The sequence below is a fragment of the Aplidium turbinatum genome, chromosome 7 (genome assembly GCF_918807975.1).
Source record: "Aplidium turbinatum chromosome 7, kaAplTurb1.1, whole genome shotgun sequence".
Lineage (NCBI taxonomy): Eukaryota > Metazoa > Chordata > Ascidiacea > Aplousobranchia > Polyclinidae > Aplidium > Aplidium turbinatum.
The window spans coordinates 32,058,277-32,070,898 of record NC_137478.1 but is presented as its reverse complement, the minus strand read 5'-3'; positions in this window follow the sequence as shown (position 1 = coordinate 32,070,898).

Genomic DNA, 12,622 nt, shown 5'->3' with positions numbered 1-12,622 from the left:
AGACAAGGGATGGTGCCTGTAGAATGTAGTTGACATATAAAATTTATAAAACAATATAAAGTTTTAAGCCATATTTTAGAAGATGAATTTTTATTGTACACATTTACTATTGAGCACAAATCAATGACAACGGGTAAGGGCTGTTGACTGTGGTGTGCTAGTCTTTGGAGAACAAGAGAGTTGACACAACAATTGACGCAGTTCGTACGAGGGCTGATACACTTCATACAACAATCCTAGTCTTTGTTTATATTTAAAAATAATATTTTGCTATTGTTTGGTGTCGCAATACTCACTGCCGCAACATTCATCCCGGCCAATAGCCTTGTGTCTTTGATTCTCTCGTGGGAGAAATTTCGAGCTTGCCTCGTTTGCAACCATCATCACTAGTGAAACAAGTTCTGGCAAATACATCTCGTTTCATTGTATTGTTGTTTTGCATTCACATTCTTGGGATGCATTCTTGACGTATTGCAGCTTGCTGCTTACATTGTACAACCACACACTTCGTTAGATTTGCGTTGTGTGGCGTTAGATTAACCCAGTGCTTGGCATTGCTTTGTGATTGTGGAAGATAATTTACAAATTTTAATGTTAAGATTATTATCTGCTTTAGTTATTCAGCAAAACCATTCATAAAGTAAAGTTTTAATTAATATTCTACAAAAACATGGATTGCTATGTTTCAAATAAATTTGAAAAGTTGATAAAATTGTGTTTGTGGCAGTTGGTTGGAACTAAAACAATTGCGGTTCTGCTTGCATTTAAAAAACATCTTGGAACACTTTTTCTTAATTTTGACGGTGCACAGTCCCTGACAAATTTGTTTCAGTCGCGTTGGCAAATTTTTACGTGACGCACACATTTATATTATGGCAATTATTGCCTTGACTAAAATTAACTTTTTGTTTTGCAGGAATGATTTTTGCGGCCCATCTGTAATCTCGCAACTCTACTCACCACTGTTCCTCGCTCTTAGCAATGTAGCCTACCGTCATATTCCCAAATGTGCACTCTGTATTTGTTCATAAACCAAACAGCACTTGCAGTTGCACTAACTTACAACATTAGCAAACGTTAACTAAAAACATGGAAATGCGATTTGTGTCGGACGCTCCCTCAAAGACGCGCAGTGTTAATTTAATATAATGTTGGACATTTAAGCTCGTTTTAACATTTCTCCCTGACGCAGATTTTAACACTCAATTCTCTAACATGTCATGGAAAACTCTAACGCTATGGCAGCCCTAGCCTAGCCTATTTGGAAATCCCGTTCTTTTGAAACCCTGCTTGGGTGAGAATTAAACCTTCATCGAGTTTGTACTAGGTTGTCCAACATGTCTTAATCAGCATAAGTCTTAACCACTTAGCCACGTCTCTAGACAATGAAACAACAGCTTCATGCTACAACTTCAATTAATGTTTACAAATCATGAGAGCTCACTTCGACACTCATTCTGGCTGTTACTAAATACTGCTTACCTTCACCAGGGGTGTGATAAGCTTTGTGAGCCTAATAGCTGATAAAAGTCGAGAGAAACAAACTGGCAACCCTACTCTTGTCAATGCCAAATGTTTAATATAATGAGAATCGCACCTTTTCATCTCCCAAAGTTTGAGCATTTACTTTCAAGAACAAGTTGCTCATTTTTTAACTATGTATTCACAAATTGTGTTTATTTATTGCATCATTTAGCAAGAAATCTGGTTGCTTTTGATTGTTGGCACACTAAAGCCGCCATTTTTTTACAATGGCCTTGCATGAAGTAATGAAATAAAATTTGAACCTGACAGTGAATGTTGAAATCAAACTTGAACAACTACAGGAGGTAAGTAGGTGCTGTTGCAAGTCACGTGGTTTAATCAAGGAAACCTCGTGTTAGGTCAATACATTTCACAACAAGTTTTACAATATTCTTGTTATTAAGTAACTTGAAATAAAAACATAAATAAAATAACTTAAATTTAAATGATTCTTTGCAAGACGCATTTCACAATTGAAAGAAGTTCCTTTCCCGTTAGTACAATTGATATATTCAGCCTCCGGCTCCGGTCATAAGTCTGGTGGGACAGCATGGCTCCCTAAAGATACGGCCTGATTTGTCACATTTTACAGAAATTTCCAGATTTTGCTAACTTTTTGCTAATGTTTAAATAAGTTTTTCTAAAAATTATATTTTTACGCTTTCTGTACTGTTTTCCCCAGATGACACAGTAGGCTAGGTTTTAACATCCTCAGATGTTGAAAAACAAAAAAAATTGATTTCGAAGATTTTAGTCAGACTGTTGATTTTTCAATAGCAGTCTGATTCAGCGTTTTTCAACTTACTTTTTCTCATTTTCTACTGCTTCCCCAAGGCAACAAAAAGCTTTTATATCATTAGGAGACAGCAAAAAGGAAAAAAATTTCAGAAAATGTCAGTCAAGCACTAGCAGTAGCTGTAATCAAAATCTGTAAAATGTGACAAATCAGGCCGCATGGGTACCACTATAATGTTATTAGAACTTAAATTGGCTTTATTGCTTCCCCCGCCCCCCGTTTAATTGAATATTCAGCCACCGGTCATAAGTCTGGTAGGACAGGAAGAATTAAAGAACCAAGATATTTTGAATTGCTGGCACGTTGAAGCCGAGTTGAGTTCACGATGAGCTCGTCTCTATATTAAAACAATGGGATGAAATCAGGCACCTGAACCAAAGTGATAGAATCATGTTCGGGAAGCTTCAATGGATTATAGATGAAGAGTGCCCGGTTGGCATGGGCAAGCTGCTCCACACCTTTGATCTTGCTTGTTGTGTAGCCTTCTATGTTGAGCTGCAGAATGGTGGGGCGTCTGAACTTATCAGTTTCACCTTGCAGCTGTGCTGTCCGGGTGGAGGCCCTTTGTTGGCAAGTTTCGTTTCTCATCTGTTAGTGTGCAGATGGTATTCACAGGATGGGGCATCGTGAATCTGGGGCGCGTAAAAGGATAGACCCTCGGCCCCAGACGCTCACACGAAGACGACGAATGGATTAGATGACCATGCACTTCATTTATATTGTCGGCCATTGTGACGCAATACAGGTTGTAAAAGGCTCCTGTGTTATTGCACAATGGGCATTTTCAAAATTGAAAGGAATTATTCATCAGAAGACGTTGTTCATTGCAATTCGCTGTAAACGTCCACATGCAACACTATAATTGTGTATGTAGTGCAGTGGCAATATGACACAGGATAAAATTGAATTCTTCAATTGCCAACTATCAAGATGTTAGACATAATCTTATCTTTATTAACAAATCGGTTCAAATTGTATTTACTTTGTTCAAATAAAGCATGGTAATATTGCTAGACCTCCATGTGTGGGAAATCAAACAACTGCAAATCATTCAAATCAACAATGACAACTTAGCTTGATACCGCCAAGCGCAAATATTAATAATATAGCTTTGGTAGAGAGGTACTTTTTAAAAACCATAGACAGACAGTCGATAACAACTTAATAACATTGAATTGCATAATTCAAAATTAATACAGAAATGAAATAAAGACATAATTTCAAACGTTTTCGGCAAAACTTTCTGCCCTCTTCAGGAAAATATCTTAAATCATCTAAAGAAAACAATTATTCGTGAAATGTTAATAATAAATGACTGAAATTCAATAAAACTGCACTGACCTGCGTACAAGCAACAACTGACGAACAAACACAAAAGGTGGTAGCAATTTGTCATAATTATGCGGGAGTGTGGTCACGAGACAAGATAGTGAGCGGACAACATAACATAAAATAAACGTTTAAGCTAATACAAATTCAACAAAAAAGATGCCCCTCCAGCGAATAATTGTTTGTTGAGCCTGGGGTTGTGCTGCTTAATTTGGAGTGCCTCATGAATTTTAGTTTCAAACTCTGATTGACAGTTGCGAATTATCTTGAATGAATCTAATGTAAATTTGATGTTGGAACAAATACTGCAGTCATAAATGTGGTCTTTGATTGCACTATGTTTATTGATGTCTGTTAAATTTAGGTGTTCCGTTGCTCTTGTTACCAAGTGTCTTGTGGACATACCTATGTATGTCGTGTTCGTGTCGTGTTTGAAATTATGTCTTTATTTCATTTCTGTATTAATTTTGAATTATGCAAATCAATGTTATTAAATATTAATAACTCCGCTATAAGTATAATCTCTTACAAATTGTTTGTTCATGATTAATTGATCGTAACTAAAAACTTCTAAATCGCTTCCTCATTGTTTGCAGGGCTCTTATGATCTCAACAATGTAACATCGTGCGGGACAATAATAGCTCGGTAAACGATCGGCGACGTGCAAGTGCAAACTAGTTTGTGGCTTTGCTAAGTGGAAGGTTCTTCAAACAGTTGGTTCATGATAAGATTAATTTGTGCAACATATCAACGAACAATGTGGGTGATGCTAGGACTAGATACAGCGACCTTTAAACTGTTTGTTTGATAACACTGGTTCTTGTAAATTGCCAACCTGATATCGGATGATCATAGCCGTAGGAGATGGGGGGGCAAGGGGGAGGTCGCTTCCCCGCTGAAAAAAAAACGTCACAAATTTGGGCAAAAGTGTCCAGTTATTTGGGCAAATCAATGGTTCCATATTTCAACATCTTACAAGTTTAGAAACTTTACATAATTATTATAATTTATGAGATGCAACAATATTTTCCAATGAATGTAAAATGTGTTATCGATTTTGGAAACTATTGCATGTGGTGGGCTATTGCAGTTTGGGCAGAATGATAAGTTTTGATTCGACAACAGCAAAAAATAAGTGTAAAAGAGCACAATTGGAGAACAGAGGTAAATTCATTACTGATATTCACTAACATGTAGGCTGCATTTCTTCACAGGTAAGATGTAACCCGATGTAACTTGTCTTTCAATCAATGGATTTATGAACTAATGCAAACAGACTGTTAGTATCAATCTTTGTATTTGGTACATTACGACTCAGCTCTTCGGAGGTGAGCATCTGCTTTGTTTCTACTTTTATGTTTGATTGTAATATGGACCATCTTGAGTCTGATGCAACAGAAAAAGAAACAAAAAAATAATACATTTGTTCACAGGTAAGATTTAAAGGCCTCCTGGGTGGGCCTACTGGTAATTTGATGAGGTTTTTTGCTTTTTTCTCAATATCCTACTAATGTAGTTATTTTTAAAATCCATTTGGGCAAAAATGTCTCGGTTTTTGAACAAATCAAATCTTACCATAAGTTTTCAACATTCTACCAGTCTAGCAACTTTGTATATTTGTTTATATTGTTGTATTTTGTATGAAATACAATATAAATGTAGCATCAACAATTTTGGAAGTTTAGTATTGCAATTTGGGCAGAATGTTAAGTTTCGATTCACTATCTGCAGAAACTAAACGTAAAATAATGCAATTGGCGTGCGTGCTGAAGAAAGCTTATTATAGATATTCGCTGGGGTATACACACCAGCTCTCCCGTGATTTGTCACAACCTAATATCCGCCATTTTCAAGTTTTCGAGATAAACGACTTTTTGTGTTTTTAGCTGTAAAATTAACAAGGTAAAACACTCGAAGTTGACTTTTGGAAGGCTGGAGCGGACAACCAAACAAAATTTTTAAGAATGAAATTTGAGCCAGGTTTTTTTTTGTTTATTAAAATATGGCTTATATTTTGTTTTGCCAGATAACCAGTTATAAAAAAAGTATTAGGTTTGTATGATAAAACTTAATATATACTCTCGATGTTGACTTTAACCGCCTTATTGGCTTATTTAATGTTATGTTTTTGTATGATAAAGCCTCATATAAGCTAAATGTTGACTTTGACCACACTATGTTGGCTTTGTAAGCCTAATCAAACCTAAAGTACCGGTAAGCCTCTGGATTTCTCCCAGAACTGTGTATCATTTCATCACTGTAATCTCTAGATGACTTTGCTGATATCACAAAAGCCTGCTAGGTTAAAGGCTATCGCTGACTCAAAATTAGTTGCTGGTAGCCTACTTAATAACCATGCCTTCATTTAAGGCAGAGGTGACGAACCTGCGGGCCGCATGCGGCCCATCAAAGAGTTTTGTGAGGCCCGCAAAACGATTTGACAATCGCTCATGCATTAAAGACAAAAGACATCTCAAAGCTGTTTTATGCATTCACTAGTACACCTTTTCTTTGCTATTTTCTTGCCCTAAACACTAACTTTCAAGGTTTAAAGTTAGAAAATAGGAAAGCTATAAGGCAAAGTTGTTTAAACACTATTCACCAACTTCACCTTGTATTTTTGGTCGATTCCAATCTATGACGTCATAGAATTTTGACAAGCGCTAAGTTGTGTGGCCCGATAAGGCGATAACTCATCTGTAATTGACAAAGTGGCCCGCGACCGCAAAAAGGTTCGTCACCCCTGATTTAAGGCTACCGTACTTCATTGGCTCATTGGCTGCACAGCATCTGGGACGGTTGATTAAAAATGACCAAACACACTGAGTAGCGTACTCCCGGGCCTCTGCTTTAAAATCTTAATAATCATATGCAAGCTAAGTTATTTAGCGTACCGTAAAGTCGTAGGCTACGAAAAATCAAACTGATCGGCGAGACGTAAATGATACGGCATTTAATAAAAAGAAAAGCTAGTGTGTTCGGATGGACATTTTTAGGCTAGCCTACATAATTAAGCTTACTTAGTGCTTGACAACATTTTCGCCCAATCTACTTTATCAAACGCTTTTAAATCCGCTTCATGCAACTCAAGAGATGTAAGATGTTGTGAAATAGCCTGCTGCAATTGCTTCTGAAATTATGGCTGTCACGTGACGATATCCTGTTACGTGATTGGAGTAGATGAATATGTTAGGTTTCAGAAAATTATTTTTGCACAGATTAGAATATGTTAGGTTTTACCCACCAATTATCTCGAAAACCATACTACATTAGGGCACAAATTTTTGTCAGGAGATGCATGAAGTCTTTAAACGTAGAAAAATGCAAAAAAGTCATTTTCGACAAAATGGCGCATATTAGGTCTATCAAAATCACGGGAGAGCTAGTCTACATTTCTTCATCGGTAAAATTTTGAAACCCTGCTGAGAACTGGTAACCTTATAAGGTTTGTAAAAGTTGATGATGATACTGTAAAAAATATATATATACTGATGTAGTTGTTTGGACAAATCAATCTTACCAAGAGGAATGCTATTCTCACAAAACTTAACTTAATTAAATACTACAAAAATAGCTTATATTTAGATACGGCCAAACAAGTTAAACATTTCTGTGACCTCTGAAGTTCGTTAGGGGACCCCCAGTTTGGGAAGCTCTGGATTAGATGACGTTGCACTTTATTTAAATTGTCGCCTATTGTGGCGTAATAAAGGCTGTAAAAGGCTCTGTGTTATTGCACATTAGGCATTTTCAAAATTGAAAGGAATTATTCATCAAAAGACGTTGTTCATTGCAATTCGCTGTAAATTCTTAAGCAGAAATCTTCCCTGCACATGCAACACTGTAATTGTGTCTGTGGTGCAGTTAATACGACACAGGATAAAATTAAATTCTTCAATTGCCGACCATAAAATGTTAAGAATAATCCTATCTTTATTAATAAATCGGTAAAATCTTATTTAGTTCATACAGTAGGCGACACATGGCTTCAAGAGTTGCTTTTTACAACCGCTCAGTTCGTACGTTCTCTATTGAACTGCTATCATAGTCAGTGGGCAAGTTGCTGCGCTATTAGATGTGCCACTAGAGTTGTAACATGGATTGTTACAAAATCGTTAAAACAACAAACTAGTTTTTGCAAAAGCACTTTCTTAAACTTTAACATAAAGTTTATCCTCTAAAAGATTAAACTGTGTCTTTACAGTAAGATGCGGGTTCACTTCCTCCTCAAATTCCTCTCGTCGGCTGCATAGCCGAGTGGTGAGAACCCTGGAACGGCAATCGAAAGGGCGCCGGTTCGACACCGCTCGAGCATGCGGCTGTGTCTGTGGCAGGACAATTAAAGGCATGCCTGAAGGTGGACACGAAGATTGGCTTCCCGTCCACTTAATCTAAATCTTCAACCACCGGGTGTAAGCCTGGATACGACAAACTTCCTCCTCCTTCAAAGACACGTTTCATCCAAACAATATTGTCAGCGGACAAGCGAACAACCAGGTAAGTTGGCGGTTGAGCCGCCGAGTTGAGCGCATACGAAGCGCATGTGCACATTGTACAGCTCCAGAACAACGTCAATCGTGAACGTGGAGCTGCGTCGTGATAAGTTGGCTACAACATTTGCTCTCCCGTCTATGTGACCAAATATCTTCATATCTAAATCACAATTTCAAAAATAAGCTCACTAGTTTTCACTATTGTACAACATGCACTGGTGAAACAAATTAATAAAGTCAATATAATCTTGAAAACAAAAACACTTGTTTCAAATAACTTAAATTTACTGTTAAAATTTCTCTCTGACATTCGTCCGGCGGCATAATTTTACAACGCTAGCATGTGGCATATGTGCAATTGTAGCTTCATATATGTTGCATGGAAATCAGGGTAGGTATGCTTTTTGTATGGTTTTTATTGGTCCGAATGTTTCAATACACTACTCAAACTAATCTATTATGATTGCTGGCAGTTGCTCTGTCTGTGTAGCGCCCTGCGTTTCACCTTAGGTCTTTTCAACTTTTCTTAACGCTTGTTACCGCCTTGAAATTATTGTTCTGTTGCATATATGTAACGTTACCAAGTAAGTCAAATAATTCATGTAGTTTGGCAAGTGTGCTTTGGGCTTCCTGAAGTATGATTAGGAATTTGCTTGCCTCTTAAGAAATCGTATGCCAATCAGCTAAACACATTCTTGCAACCGGCACCTTTCAATCACATATGCGTAGTTTTTCGTCTTTTCAACGTTATAGCTTACAGATGCTTCATTCCTCAGCGACTATGTATATCGCGTTTTGGCCGACCATTCGACAGACAGAGAATTAGTTTTGATGTAAGGAGGATGTCAGAGTATGGTATAATTTTGGTGCAGCTCACTATAATATGATTTTGGTGCAGTAGTGATATTAATTCTGGCCCCGTCAGTCAACGTTCAGTGTGCAGTTTCCTGGTTGGACTTATGATTTGGATTACGTTCTGTTCTGGATTGACGATTGCAATATTTTAAGTTATGTGGTGACAATAAAATCATACTTGTAATAAAGAAGTACAGACCTCATTCTCGGATCATTTCTGCCACGTTGTTGTGCCCGAAATGTCCCTGTAGACTAGTATTACAGCTAGGTATGGGCGGATAAGTTAAGTTACCCGTTGTCCGCTACATCTGCCAAGCCAACAAACGGAAACAAGGTGAAACTAGCAAAAGCTTTGTGGTTTGCGTCCAACCTGTTTGCGACGAACATTCACATGCAAAGACAACTTCTCTTATTTGTGAAAATGAATAAAAAGCTTTCTCAATTATCGTTGATACTGTAGATAAGGTGTTTTGTATATTTTTGCTACAACAAAACATATTTCTCCAAAATAAAACATTCAGTCTTTATTGTTTGCCACGAAGCAAGTTCGAGAACTAATGGACTAGTGAACAATCGCGTTCGAATTCTTAGATGAAAACAATCGAAAAAGACCGACTTGAATCTCCTTGTATTTTAAAGCTTGTTTGTACATTGTAATTTATAACTTATTTTGTACACAACAAATTTATTTGAAGTATTTTCAGTCTGTTTCTACTTTTGTACGTTGCTGGTTAGGCCTATATAACCATATTCGTGATGTGAGCTGAATATGTTTTTCATCGTATTACGTTGAAAAGACGCAATGGATGTATTCTTGTATTGCCCAATTCTGAATCGTCATATAAACTCAAGAGAGATGTTCAATTTTTATTCTGCTGGAAATGTCATGAATTCCAACGTAACAAGATTAAAATAAATTAAAATTAAAGTTGACTGTTGAACAATTCAAAGAACTACATCAGTGATTTACAAAAACTCGTAAATTACAAAAGTTTCTCAAAAGTTGTTCATTATTCAAAGCAATAGAATTCACTAACTAGCTTTACCGCACGCTTTTATGATAAACTCTTTGCTCATTGTTTGAATAACCATGGACTTCTAAATAGTAGCATCTGGACTGGAAATGCAATGACCAACATGTGGCCAAAAAGTTGGTACAACAGTTGGCCAACAGTGGGCCAACAGCCAAGTAACTAACCCTGTTGGCCCACTGTTGGCCAACTGTTGTACCAACTGTTTGGCCACATGTTGGTCACTACGTTTCCAGTCCAGATGCTACTATTTAGAAGTCCATGGAATAACCCTCATTCAAGGCGAACAATTTATCATCAAACTCAACAATAACAGCTTAGCAAACAATGGTGCCTCAATATCAAGTCGCAAACGAGCGTGACTTGTAAATCATGACAGCATCCAAAGTGTTTGTTCATTCGGTGCAAACCGGTTAAGTGCCGCCAGCAACAAACCCATGACCCTCGTAAAGCTTCACTTAATGACTTGCAAGTTAAACAAAAAACTTTCCAAAATGTTTTATGAACCAACTAACTGTCGCCAACATTAAAATCATGGTCGACTGTTCTTTAAAATTTTAATATAGGTTTAAAAGGTTCATCGTAAAAGTTGAGTAAATTTTGGCTGACGCCTTTTTGTGGCTGCGCCTCTCCAAACTGCGCTGACACTGTCTGATTTTTGAAGCGCTGAGGAGCAACGCATATCTGGATGGATATAGCACCACCATATATGAAAGCACATTACATTATATAACAAATTTTCAAACTATTTTGATTTTTATTGTTTGTGGATGATTTCGATGATGATGATGTCGCTAAACCTTCTTGTGACGTCACAATTGCTGATGACCATTGATGGAACCACTGAGATAGACCCTCGCCACTTTCCAGCCCAGGCAACCAACTTCGCTTCTGGTGGATCGTGGTTCGACTCCATGTCTGGTTAGCGAGTAAACAGTTTACCCTCAGATTAAAAAAGCTTCTTTGAAAACTTAATCACGACAGTTTCATTTACAAAGTGAGCTTTGAACTACAGACGAAGGCCCGTCCACCGAGTGAAGTATCCAGTAGTCGAAGTGTTGCCTGAAATCTTTCATCCAGTAGATGGCGCGTAAACTACAGCTTTCTTTGACGTAGGTTGCTCAAGCGTAGAAATAGTCTCAAGAAAGCATAAGCAAAAATGGCAAGGGAAGGTAGGTAGACTGCGCGTGTTTGATATTGACATGCTGATGATTGAATTATTGATCATCTGTAATGTTTGCTGATGACTCCAATTTGTTTTTATGTGGTAACAATGTTAGTGAGCTTTATAGACTTGCCAATATGGAAATGTTAAAGGTAACCAACTGGCTGGCAGCAAATAGGCTGTTGTTAAATGTAAATAAAACTAAGCACATTTTATTTAGCAATAATCATAAAACAAAGTGTTTTAACTTCACCCTTATCTGTGCATAATCTACACATTGAACGTTTTAACAATGTTAGTTTTCTAGGCATTTTAATGAATGGAAATTTGTCATGGAATCTCATATGATTCATTTGCTACAAAAAGTGCGACAAAATTTTGGAATAATCTGCAAGATTAAGTCTTACTTAAAAACTGCGAATTTGATTTTTCTCTATCATTCTCTCATTGAAAGCAATCTAAGATATAAGTTTCCACGAAACAAAATTCAACAAAAATTGTGCACTTCAAATGAAGTTTGCTCATTAGAAACCCAGATTGAGCGGAAATACAAAACTCGACGTAATTTTATATTTCTCGTCGCCTACACAACAGACATCAAATACGTCATTTTCACATTTACTCAACGTCTGCAGACGTAATCAATGTATCAATGTAAAAATGACGGATTTTATTGTTTGAGCCAATGTCAACGGAACTCGTTGAGATTAAATAATTTCTTTACATTAAATAAGATTTTACATCAAAGTTTCTCTTCCTCGGCCAGATGTGAAATCAACCAAAAAAACTACAAAAAGACAACTAGATAAGTACAAATAGTACTTTAAATAATCAACTGCAATTAATAATAAATTAATAAAATAATAAAATTTATTTTATAAAGTAATAATTATTGAATTAAAATTTGAATAATATATAATAAGTAATAACTAATAATTACTAACTAATAAATAACCACCATAACATAACTAACTACTATAAAGAGATAACTGAGAAGGTGAGAAGTGGTACCAGAATTGCCGCAAGTAAAACGTGCAGGAACCCAAAGTTATTGTTGACGCAGAACACCGCATCGAATTACAACCAACAAATCATTGCTTTCTAACATTGGTTCAACGTTTGCATACGTAAAATCAATGTAAAAAGATACCGCTTTGTCAGCCGGAACGACTGACCAGCCGTCGCACTAACATTACCGGACAGTTGATCAACCTCGGAGTGCAAACGTCATCGCCGATGGACAATGTTTGACCTTGAACACGCGTAGAACATGAACGAGACATGAACAAACAGAACAAAGAACATGCAAAGACGAACAACATCCGAATGAAGATAATAATAATGTCTTGGTTTCTTTTATTGTTTCTACACCACAGCTAATGCCTTTTAGCAACAGGGCTCATTTTTAATCTTATATCAGGTTTACAA